The sequence below is a fragment of the Chelonus insularis genome, unplaced genomic scaffold (assembly GCF_013357705.1).
Source record: "Chelonus insularis isolate UGA/USDA-ARS -01 unplaced genomic scaffold, ASM1335770v1 contig_63_pilon, whole genome shotgun sequence".
Taxonomy (NCBI): Eukaryota; Metazoa; Arthropoda; class Insecta; order Hymenoptera; family Braconidae; genus Chelonus; species Chelonus insularis.
In genome coordinates, this window is record NW_023276680.1 from 396,089 (window position 1) to 409,496 (window position 13,408).

Here is a 13,408-nt window from a genome sequence, read left to right on the forward strand (position 1 = left end):
TTGACCGGTACAAAGGGGTTCCATGTGCCTGGGCAAACGATAATTCGGAGCCGGTTCAAAGGACCCGCGGGACGATATATCAATGCCCAGCTCGTAGAACAATTCCAACTATTTGCGATACACAAAGAAAAATACCAAATCGAATGCCTGGCATGGCGCAGTGGCCCACGGAAGGTACTTCTTTCTACCTTTCCTTCCTCTTCTCTTTTACCTTCATACAACCACCTCCTCCCTTGCCGTCTCCACCTCATTTTATGTTTCGACATACCCTTATCTTTGGTCTCTCATTATTTTTTCTTTTATTCGCCTTGCATTTTTGCATAATAAAAATAATAACAATCATAAAAAAATAATAAAAAATTAATTCTCATTATGTATTTATTTAATTTTAATATAATTATTTGGTATTCATATTAAAAGGTAAGCAACCATGTTACAAATATTGGTATCAAGTTGAAAAGCTTCTCTTCGATTCAGTTATGAAACTCAATTACTCAAGTCACACTTTGGACGAAAGCCAAAGCAAGTTTTTAATCGATTGAAAATTTCATAGAAAGTTAAGTTTAAATCATCTGGATGTTTTTTCAAGTAAAAGCCTCATATGAAAAAAAAATAAAACTTATAATTTATTTAATAAATTATCACAATAAAGTAGATGTTAAAATTTCGAAAACCTAATATTTTGTTGCCGACAAATTGAATACATAATAAGTTCTAATAAAAGAATATTTTTCAGTGAAATTTTTGAATTAAATATAAAATGTTGTTTCAACTTTTTTTGTCGTTTTAGATTTTATAATTAATTATTTACATTATCTCAGTAGCTTTTCCCACTGTTTTCAAACGAACAAGCATGTTTTGTGGGTACTTTTATTTTATTATGGAAAATGATGTAAGCCGAATTTATTAGTAACAGCAATAAGAAAACGAGAAATATAAACTGAATATAATTGAGATTATTAATTCTAAATAATCTTTTCACTCTTACACTTGACGGTGAATTTATACTGGAATAGATGTGCCGTGACGTTAATCGAGTTCTGCGAGGTGAACGAACTGGCTAGTCAAGGCGTCTGCTACCGCACCTACTGTTTGAATGCATCATGCATCCGCAACGAATACGACAAGTGCTAGAATTTGCTCTCTCTTGACCTTATAATGCCACACGATTACAACAATACTGCCTAAAAATATGTGTTATGCTAACTGTTAATACGTCATCTACTACTTATCTATCTATATGTATATATATATATATATATATATATATATATATATATCATTATGAGTACAATTTATGAAACCATGCTCCATAAATATCACGGAAACATTTAATTAATATCAAGGACATTTCAGTACAAAACATCAGGTGTTGTTAGCAATTGACGTTTTTGTATGAAATACAATTGATCTTGATCTTTATTTTAATATATTCACACATGATAAAGAGAGATAAGAGAATATTTCTATCAAAAATAGATAGAACTTTTTTTGATAATAAAAGAATTATAAAATTTTGAAATAGTTCTTTGATGAAAAAAAAATTGAGCTATAAAGAAAGTAGTTTTATTTACTACAAAATAATTTCCTTGCATAAATATTTGAATGTACTACTTTTGAGAGTAAATATCAACATGGAAAATAAAAAACAAATTCAGCTAACAAAATTCCTTTGAAAATAAATATGCCAAACAGAACACAAAAATCAACCAAAAACAATGGAGCAGGAGATAAAAAATAATCAAAAAGACGTGAAAAAAAAATTCTAAAGGAAAAGTGGAAATAGTTAAATAGAAGATAAAACAAAAAAATGTGAGAGTGATGAGGTCAGGAGAGCAACGAAAGGGAAGAAAAGGCATGCGAGTTTAGAGAAACACGCACGTGCACGCGTCAAAGGTAGTGCGCGTGAGGCGTACATGATAAAAGCAATGGGCATATAACAAAGAAAAAAAGAGGAGGAAAGATAGGAAGAAGACGAGTGAGTGCGCAGTTACATGAATAAATACGTGCATATACATACAATGTATGAGCACATGTGAATGTAATATAGAGTACATATATTCGCTCACGGGCTGTCGAACTTGCGGATCACGCGAGGCGTGGTAGAAAGACGCGGGCCCAACAACTCGTTCTGTTCCTTCAAGATGAATTATTCATAACTTAAGAGCAGGCTCTCTCCCACTTCGGACGATTTGCTGCTTCCAGTTCCTATACTCTTCGCTTACGTTTATATATCTCCACTTTTCAACTTCTCTTTTTTACCCATTCGTTTTTATACGGGTATTACTACACCAAGTCCCCTATTATACTTGATTTTTTATTCTTACCCCCACAATAATAACATGAAACTTCTTTTTTATAGAAAAAATTTAATACTAAATTAATATTATCTATGATACATTACTTGACTTTTCATTAAGTTCATCAACACATTTTTTTCATAATCTCATAAAAAATTTTCCCGTTAAATAACAATTTATGAGGAATCGTGAAGTTTCGAATTGAATATAATAATTTTTTTGTATAAAAACTCCTTTTTAAGTCGATTAAAAATTTAATCGATTATAAGATTAAAAACACTGATATTAAGCTCAATCTGCTCATTATTTTCACGCGATAATATTTTTATTATCACAAGATGTGATATTTGTTCATGATAAGTGATATAAACATTCATTGTTTTTCATTTAATTTGATATTTTTTTTCTCCAAAATTATCTGTTTAAAAAATGAATTCTAAAAATGGATGTAAATTTTTTTTTCATTATCAAATCAATAGAAAATAAAAAAAATACATACAAATAAAATTATTTATATTAAAAATGAAAAAAAAAATTTTAGTTTTAAAATTTCATCGATGAACAACGTAACAGGTGAACGGTTCTTCTATTTTTTTTTCGATTGAGTAAAAACGAGAACTCAAGTCACTTGTGTTTGCCCTCCGCAAACGACAAACAGTCCAAGCGACCAAATCAACACAAGTGAGCACAACTGTACGAAACTTGGAGTTTAACTAAGGAATAAAATAAAAGTAAGAATGAGGATAATAGAAGAAAGAAGAAAAAGTGAAAAATTGATCAATAGAATTGACTTTTACCAGTTTTTTGAGATCTTTGAGAGTTCTTTTAGTTGAAAATCGTTCAAACAATAAGAATAAACATGGAAATAAACGAGTTGGGTATAAGGGAAATAATAAAAGTAAAGCAAAAAGGAAAAGAAGGATAGAAAGAACACTAAGCGAGGACAAAGAAGATGAGGGGTAAGAGAAGATGGTGCGTCAGCTCCTGCCAGAAATAACATGGATATACTTAGACGGCCCTCCATCCAAGATCTAACCAAACCCGAGAGTGAAGCTGAATCTCCTCCTCTGTCTTTCTACTCTGCAGACTCTCAACTCTCGAGTCCTGATGAAAAACGACCCAACCAAGACTGGGATTAGCTTCCAGGCAAGCCAAATCAAGAGCTAATTCAACGTCCGAGAAGATCAAATTCATTGGAGCCAATTTCTTCAAGTTAACTTCTAAAACCCATTTAATTGTTATTTTCCATTCGAATCATAAAAATATACGTTTAATTATTAAAACTAAAGTATCACAGCTTCATACCGAGTAAAAATAATTGATTACTCCAATCTCGAAACGTGGTGATTAAGTAAAAAAATGTTTATTTAACAGTCATGATTAATAAAAAAAATATTCATAGAGATATTTAAATAAAATTTATCATCATCAATGCTACTAACTTTGCTGAATGTTACATTTGCATAATTCAATTAAAAATATACGTTCAATTACAAAATAAATGTATATAAATACAGAAAAACGTTCAAATCAATTAATTTGCATGAAAAAAAATGAATAATAAAAAGCTTTTATTATTGAATAATACACAATTTAATAAGACTAATTAATTGGGTGTAAAAAAAATAGTAAGTATTTCATTTATTACCAAATTGTTGAAACAGAATTTATTTAACTTAATTATAAATAATTGTATGCAAAGTTAGATGGGTTTTTATGCAAAATATATTGGATATAATTATTCGAAATAGGAATAATTTATTTATTTAACTGCATTTTAATGGTCTTTACTAATTGTTTAATCACATTTAGTAACTAAAAGCTGATGAGAAAGGATGAATCAAATGTAGACATTCGTTGAAGGACGATGAGTCATGAATTCGGATAATTTAAATACATGGGATGGCATCACTGGAAACATTTACATGTATCAGTAGCAATGGCGTAGAAACAAGTGGTATACAGATAAATATGTAGCATATAATGACAAACGTAACCGAAGTGTGAGCTAATATATAATATCTAACAAGAGGTAAAGTCAGTAGTTGGAGACAAGAAGAGAATCGTTGAACGAATGCGAACTACGTATACAAGCTATACGTACTATACTACTTGATAGAGACATGAGGCAGACGATAATGACTGCTTCGTTAATCTAATCTGGTTTAGTGAAGTAATAACACGTGCAAATGACACATGATTTTATCTTTCATAATACACGAGATTTATTCTGTGAATTCTATTCGCTATCTTTTATTGCTTCAACTTCAATTTCATTTTTAATTACATCCAACTTTTGAAGGCTGATATTCCAAGGTTTTTGAATAATTTGTTATGAATAATACACTTTAAGTTCTTATTCATATAAATTAATTTCCATATAAATTAATACATAGTATAATAAAAATGACAAATTAAAACATTTTTCCTGATTTGTCAATTAAAAATTATTTCATGTTATTGATAAGATTAATACCTTCGATGAATATACAAGAAATGCCAAATTCTTAGACAATCTAAGAAATTTTACTTAGAAATAAACGTACTACTGTTCAGAATTATTTTCAATATTTTTTATTTATTTGCAGCATTTAAAAATTTAGTATTGCAAAAAAAATTATCCAGATGAAAATATTTTTTTAATATTTTCCGTTGTCATATTTTTGATGAGTGCCTAATAAAATTATCCTATAAACTAAAAAAAAAGCTGATGATTAATTTGCAAAATATTAAATTATATAATAAATCCATCAATACACCATAAGGAATCAATTTTCTTTGATGACATTTAACTTCAAAATGTAAAATGTATCATAAGATGCATCTGGAAAAGGAAAGAAACAATTTGATAATGATTAAATAAACTGTCGTGTGCAGAAAAAAAATATTTACGAGAAAATTACGGGTGTACAGTCACGCAGATGATTATGTAGTCACTTAGAAAGTTTGCCTAAGAGTCAAGAATAGAAAAAAAATACATGGTTAAGCCTATATATGAGTGGTCATCTCTAATGACATGTATCTCTACCCTTTTGCACTATACAGAAAAATGAATATAAATGATTAGATGAAAGAAAAAAAATATATAAAAAATAGGAGCGGAAACTAAAAATCAACTTTTAGAGGGGTAGAAGCCTTAAATTACAACCCAAGTACTTTTTCCATTGTTCAGTAAATGCTCGTGAAAATGGAGAGTTGTAAAGTAAACCATGAAAGTCAGTGTCAGTGAATGGTTAGGACGTAATTTCCATTTACACGACAATGTGTGTTAATACGGTTGAACATTCATGTAACTAAGACTAGTGGTTGAACACTATAAAGGATCTTATAGACGATGGCAAAAGCTTCAATGTTTAGAGAATACAGCACATCTAAAATGTTACTATACCATAAGGTATAACATTTGCTAAGTTCTTGGGTCGTAAACATCACCTCATAACTGTAAAACCCGTTCTACGACGTACTAGCTTGATTAGGTGACTAGTATAGCTGTAAGATAGGTGCGATTCTGAGCTAAAATATCACGCAATGTTGAATAATCCTCAGCCTTTTCTAATTTAATACAAGAACTAAGACAAACTGTACAGTCCTGAATTCAAAAAGAGTTATAAATAACTGGATAAGATGAAAATAAATTGACTTAGAGATCAATTAATGCTGTTTTTTTCTTATCATTCAATTCAGATAAGACTAATTTATATCGTGAAAGTGACTAAATTACGTTATAATAAATAAAAATGCATTTATATCATTTTAAGTTTTCAACTTTATTATGATGATAATAAAAATTACATTTGCGGAAAAGAGTAAAAATGTTTGTAAAATTATCATTTAGAGGAAAAAAATATTCCTTATGGGGTATATTAAATAAATATCAGACATATATTTAATGTTAAAGTTCAGCCAATAATGTTCGTGCAACTGGTACGGGACCTTCGTTACATCTAAACAAACTCTAATAATAATGATCCACTAAATGGCCACACTGAAGGCCAGTTGACGAGCATCTGTCTTTTTTCCCCTTCCATTTATATCCAAGTACTCAAACTTTCGCAATTCAACTGTTGACAAATAGTTTTTAATAGTAGATGCACCCAGGAAGCCTGACACAGAACTTTTGCAATCGATTTCATGTAATTTAACCTTACAATCAGTTTTATTCTTCAGCAAAAAAATTACAAATACTTACAAGTAATTCTATTAACTAAAAATAAGCAATTGATTGTTATTCCAATTTGCAGAAAGCTTTTTGTTAACACTTTATTCTACGAGTTAAATACAAAATAAGGAAACACTTTTTGCATTTTATTATTGTTATGAATATTTTTTTTCTTTAATTCAAGTTTACTGCTGTGAAGAATTAATAGACCGTGGAAAAAATAGTGTCAAGGTAAAATCCCAGAAGTCTTTTCCATTATTTATAAACGTTTACTTATCACAATACCAACATTGACTTTGAGAAATCGGATCTTCTTCACTACTTACGAGAGTATTTTGAAATGTAAAGACCTCCCTGGATATACCTAAACATGTATTGCAAGAGTTTCCGCTTCAAGAACCAAAGGTACATTTTTCTTATCTAAACTTCTATCTGAACCTCCTTCATGGCATGAGTCTCTTCAAGTCCTTGTGCAAAGGAGTCGGCACGTAGAAAGATGTAAAATGAAAGATGGACACAAAAAATTAAAAAATAGGAAAAGAAAAAAAACACAAAAAGTAGCTGAGAGTCTAGACCTAGACTCCAGATGAGGGTCGACTCTATGACTCATGATGACGTATCAGTTGCCCTATCAATTCGATAGAGAGAATCTTTTCTCTATCAATTATTTGATGGATTTCCATTGAGATAAAATAGTATTTCTAGTGAATAAATAAATTTGTAATCGATAATTAATCGTTTTTCTTTTTTATCTATGCAGTAATGAAACATAAAAATAGCATAACTCAATCATCATTCACCAAATATTATTTTTCAATAATTCCAAATTTATTTAAGAAAACGATTATTAGATCATATGTTAGTTTTAGAACATTAACAACTCTTCAACTATGAACATTATCTATTTATTATTATTATGATAATAACGATGAAATTATATTTTAGATTAAAATAATTTTTAATAAAATTACTATTATTCACTTCAATTTACGTGATGTTTAAAATAATCAAAGTATTACGTTGATAATGATTAATTGTTGAAATTCTAAAAGAAAATAGTTAATCTTCTTAATAATTTTGCGATCCAAAAATCATTATTTACTTTGAGAGCAGAGTCTATCAAAGAATAAATCAAGATCTTCTGAGTGATAAGTAGCGCTAAATATACCCGACGCCCTTTCAAAATTGATTCTATAGGGGAAATTGGCCTGATAATTCATAAATGCTATGGTAAGTGCTGGGGCTGCAGAACTCACGTGGTTTGCAATAAAGAAATCCACTGGTGATGATCAATACAACTGAGAAGCATAGTGTTATAGCAACATAGGACCGTACCACATTACGTCAGCATCAAGTTGTAAAGGATAAGCGAAGCGTGGAATACACGCGTGTAAGAGCTCATATATATATGTGTGTCTTTGCATATATATATATATATATATAAATATATACAGCATTTTATATTGGTGCGTGCGTCCGCACGAAAGAGAAGAGGGTTCTCGATAGCCAGGTGGCTAGAGAGTTCTCCTTCCCCTAAGAATTTTCCCCCTGCTGACTGATTCTCTTATATGCATAAAAATAAAGGGGCAGAAGTTCAACACGCGAACCGAACGCATGAGTATAAACTGTAAATCCTGCGATACTTCGTGATTACGCATAGACCAGTGAAATATCAATTGAATTACATGCTTATAAGAAAGAAATAGTTGAACAAACTAATTATCTTACGTAATTTTCAGAAAATTCTATAGTGTTTGATGCTTATATCTCATACTCACAGAAATTAATAAAATATATACATTTGCAATATTGTTATGCATGATTGAGAATGACTTGTTGATATAAGTCATGAGAAAATATTAGATCGTTAAAAAAAATGCCTAATGAGATCAATTCTATTTTAATAATTGTTATTAGTATGAAAATTTAGTCATGTAATTAAGAATGACATTTCTATGAGCATTGTTAGAAAATATACGTGTTTATGTTCGAAAATTTAATTAGACAAAAGTGACGATAGAAAATTTCAAAAGAAGCATTAAATGAAGAAAAAAGGAAGAAAAAAGTAAGGAAATTAGTGAGTAAATCTAACAAAGTTTATTTCGGCCAGCAATTTTGGCACCGTCTACGGCAAAGAGGGACGTCAAAATTGCAGAGAAAGCAAGAGTGAAAGAGAGACTCAAAGTAATGGAATTGAAAAGACAAAAAGAAAGAAAAGGAACAAGAGAAAAGGACAACAACACCGTTTCTTCCTCGACGTCACTCTATTTATATCATTAAGAAGGGCAGCTTAATGACTCTAAGAACTGTCACGACGAGTGAGATACGATCGTGGAGTGTCATCAGTGCATTCGATAAAAACAACTAAGTTTGCAGTAATGACATAAAATATGAAAAATTAAATATTCAATTAATGTAATCTGGCAAAAAAAGTTCTATTATATTATTGCGTTAAAAAATGGCCTATCTTATCAACTTATTTATTTTATCATAGTCGAAAATAAACACAAATAAAAAATTCTATTTATAGATATTACTCCAAAAATTAAAATGAAAATTTTTCATAGAAATCGTTAATGATTTAACTAGATAAACTTCAAGCTTCATTATAAAAGAAAGAAACTCTAGCTACAATGATAAAGTACGATAGAAATAATTGGTTTCCCAAAACTTGAAGAAACAAATCATATTTTTTTGCCATTACTTATTTTCATTTAAACAAGTACAAGATACCTGAGGCTCTATAAAGATTATCATCGTTTTCAACCAATTCATTTGAAAAAATTCAGTCAGTAGTTAGAGATAAGATATCGCAAGCCAACTAATCACAAAAAGTTACAATGAAACCAAAAAGTAATTGTCGAATAGGAATATGAAATAATCAAGGTCACTTAAACTATATGATTTATTGTGTTAATTTAAATATTACTTCTATTAAGTACAGAAATTGTTTCATTGAATAAAAATGTTCGTTGACATTGAATTTAAATAAATGAAACAAAAAGTTGTTGAAAATATAATATAAATTAAAAATAGAAATTAAGTTTTATAGAAGAAAACAAAGAAGAAAGGTAAGAATAATAAATGTAAGTTTGTGAGATTAGTATCCGCAAGTCGAGGTCATGATTCAATTTTTTAATCTCTTGACTTATTGGATAGTTTATTACGAGTTCAATAATAAATCCCTAAGCAATAGAGACAGTTGTCATGAATTAAATCATGATCTGCAGATTATTTGCAATGCCATTTTTTTCTTATTTTATTTCTACTTGTATATAATATCAAAAATAAATATGTTTGCGTGTAAACGACGCTTCATATACACACATTTTAATTGTGAGCAAAACCGAATCGCCTTTCATCATACATTATATTAAGTATGGTGAAGTTAAATATAAAGTACGAATGAACTAAATGAAAAGAGGAATGAAACAAACAAAATATGAACATATTCAAGTTCTACTGTCGTGTTGAAATACGTTATATGTATCATGCGACAATTGTTATTACAAACGATAACTTTGCAGCTAATCTAATTTATGCAACATTTACCCATATTATTGTCAGGTGTATTAAGATGAAATTATATTTTTTTAATGAATAACATTAACAAATAATAATATCAAGGAACTACCGAATAAATAGTTATGTTCATTTTGCATCATTTTATTTAAATCATATTTGGAACGCCGTCATGGAATAGAGAAAAATTTATAGAATAACAAAACTGGTTTTTATTTTTCAAAGAAACGTTCACAAAAATCCCGGAACCTTCAAATTAAATTATTTAACGCAAAAAATGAAAAGAATAAGCAGTGATTTTAATTTCTATTCTTTTTTAGGATTGACTAAATTTTCTAATAGAACAATAGCTTGATGTAATCATCGCTAGATTACGAAATTCGTTCACACACATTACATCCTACGCAAAATTAAATCCAGTAAAGTAAAGATTAACGTGATGCATTACAGAAAAAAACGATTTCCAAGACAAAAAATAAAGTTTCACTCACTTGGAATTATGAATTCAAATTATCAATAATAAAACTCAATGAGATTTTAATGATAAAAAATATTCTGGAACAAAAAATGTGCTTTCTATCGGTGTGTTTTAAAATTTTACGTAGAATTGTTTCTTTTCCAAATAAAAATAAAAAGCAAAGCAACGACAGGAGATTGTCTGATGAAGGCAAAAGAATTCGATATAAATGAAGGTGGATTTGAAATAATATATCTATAAAACTCACTCCAAAAATAATGCACAGTATCCATCCAAGTCACGGGTGAATTGGGCTTTCCTGCGCGTGTCGCGGTAGGAGGCCACAGTTAAAAGTTCGTCAGGGAGCGGCGAAAACGCGCGCGTCCCGGTTGCTTTTAGTGCGAACCAGGGGTTAAAAATGAAAAAAAAAAAAACCTTTATTATTATCCACAACAATAACAACCGGTTTTTTATGTAAAAAAAAAAAAATTTTATTCTTCAGAACCACCTGATTTAATAAACAAACTAAATAAAAATATTATTCCGAGTAAAAACTTAAAACCACTCCACTTAGTTCACTTGATCACTGAAAAGTTAAAAATATCTGGTCAAAAGTTATAACTTCACACTTCACGAAAAAAACAATAAACTAAATTTTCATGTAATTTAATCGACTACTTGAAGTACAATTAATGAATCGAGGGTCCAGAAAACCACTTCACACACGGGATCAAAATAGTTACGTTCTATAACACTAAAAAAAATGTACATATCATGAAAAAATTCTCAAATGAGATTATTTTCAGATTACTTAAATTATTAAAGGTAGTAGAAGATACTTGTTACGGTTTAATAATAAATCACAAAAAAGGAATCCCACGACAAGGTTAGAATGTATGAAATTGAACGAAACACGTTTTCCGTCGGACGAAGAAGTTGTTTCGGCGGGCACCACTTTTCAAAACAACGCGAACGACGATGCTGCCTCTTTAGCTAAGCATAAAGAGACTCTCTCTCTTTCCCTCTCTATCTTTCTTGCTTTTCTTTATCTCCCTCTTACACTCTATCTCAATATATCCCTATATTACTCGCTTACTCGCCCGTATACCCTTTCCCTGTTGGCTAAGAGCGCGCGCTAACTCACCCGCTCACTCCCTCTCGCACAACTGCCCGCGTTCTGTGTGGGCTACACACTCCTCCCTCTCACTTCGCCATCTATCTCGCTCGGCCGCCGTTTTCCACCACGCCGCTGGATCAATAATTCACCATATATTATCCCTAGTAGCTGAGACGCTCACAAGAAAAGCACAAGTCTCGTGTTGCGTTGTGTTTTGTAAACGGTGAGAGTAAAGGTTTAGTTGAAGGTAACAAAAATTTTTTGAAAAATGAACAAAACTGGATGTACGGTAGAACGACTACGGCGACGCGACGGTGAGCCGGTTGGCACTCGGATCACTTGGCTTAACTCGCACACGAATTAAAAACAATTTAATGAAAAAAAATAACTTGATCAAACACTGGAGTCACTGTTAATTTAACTTTTCACTTTGACGTTTGACAATAAATTCGAGTTGCCTTTTATGTGCTTTGACCGGAAGTCAAGAGTGGAATAAACATGACAAGTATGCAAAGTATCGGTGGAATCGGCAATCGCGTTACTCCGCGCGTATAATATTTGCTCTCAGCACAATGTATAATAATTTAAGAAATTTCTTGACGAGCTTTTAAAGAGTGAATGTAAAATTAAGTGAATATTATAGATCGCGTGAGTGTTTGGTACTTACCACAGGGCGAGATGACGTGATAAGCAGGCCGGTTTTCACAAAATTCAGACGGTATTCGGTCCGTAAATATGAGGAGTTACTCTGTTTTTGGTATGCCAGGAATGGCACAAAGAATCTAGACAACGCACACGCCTACTGCGCACCCGGTCTGCGCACACGCTGACACCGAGCGGCCGCGGGAGAAACCAGAACTCGAAACGAACCGATACGTAGCGAAACCACCCGAATCCCCGTCACTTTTCCCTCATTCTTATGTATCACGTGATCTTTTTATCCCCACTTTATAACCGTAGACGGTCAGTCGCACTATACACGTATGGGAAACCGGCTGACTTGCCAACACACTAACTTTCATCGTTTTGTTTCGATGGGGCACTTGTTGATTTTCATCAGGAAAATTGTACAATTACATTTATGATTAAGTTTTATTGAAAATTTCACAAATATTATTCATTTCAACTATGTACGTTCTATTACGTGTGTTTTTAATTTCGTTTACTACTTAACGGTAAACACATGAAAAATGATATTTAAAAATGTGTTTTAAAAGTTGAACAACAAGTTTTAAAACATATTTTAGTATTGCAGTAACATTAATAAGATTATTTTCATTTAATGTATAACTATAATAAGTTGTACTAAATAAACTATCATTCACTTATATTTACATATCATAACCTTTTAATAAAAGTTAATTTTATAACTGTTGAAAAGCAAATGGAGTTAATTGTAATACAGCTACTCGTTCTTTACTGTGAATTATGTAATAACAATTTATTCATTCATTTTTTCTATAAAATTTTAATAAGCAAAAAAAGTTGAATTTCATCTCTAATAATACTCACTGTTTCATCATTTTTACAATACTAGCGCAATTGATTCATTATCACTTTAAAATTAAATGATTCTTTAACAAATGTAAGAGTACAAAAACAGAAGGTTGCTGACTCCAAATTACCTGTCATCAAATTTGGTTAAGAGCTTGTTTTTAACCATTTCCTCCAATAATTCTAAAGGCAAATAAAAACATCAAAACAAAGAATAAGAAGAAAATAAGGTTGCACCTTTCTCTCGACTAATGTCCATCTCACAACAAATGCATAGAAGTGTGTATGTATAGTTGTTAGATGAACAATCAGTGAATCTAAGAGGGGCAGTTTATGTATACTTAACGGATCTGTAGACA

General features: G+C 30.6%; 1 protein-coding gene across 7 annotated transcripts in view; it reads right to left on the bottom strand.

Moving 5' to 3' along the window:
• The window catches only part of scalloped (TEA domain transcription factor 1 homolog scalloped), a 90,030-nt gene extending 77,647 nt beyond the window's left edge, over positions 1-12,383 (bottom strand). For 2 of the 7 annotated variants that reach the window (XM_035089135.1, XM_035089137.1), the window contains exons 1-2: positions 12,223-12,383; positions 10,707-10,830 (exon numbers count right to left, since the gene is read on the bottom strand). The gene's annotated coding sequence lies outside the window, so the exon portion shown is untranslated. The remainder of the gene's footprint in view (positions 1-10,706; positions 10,831-12,222) is intronic. The other 5 variants (XM_035089134.1, XM_035089132.1, XM_035089133.1 and 2 more) reach the window with 4 other exon arrangements.
• Between the last annotated feature and the right edge of the window lie 1,025 nt (positions 12,384-13,408).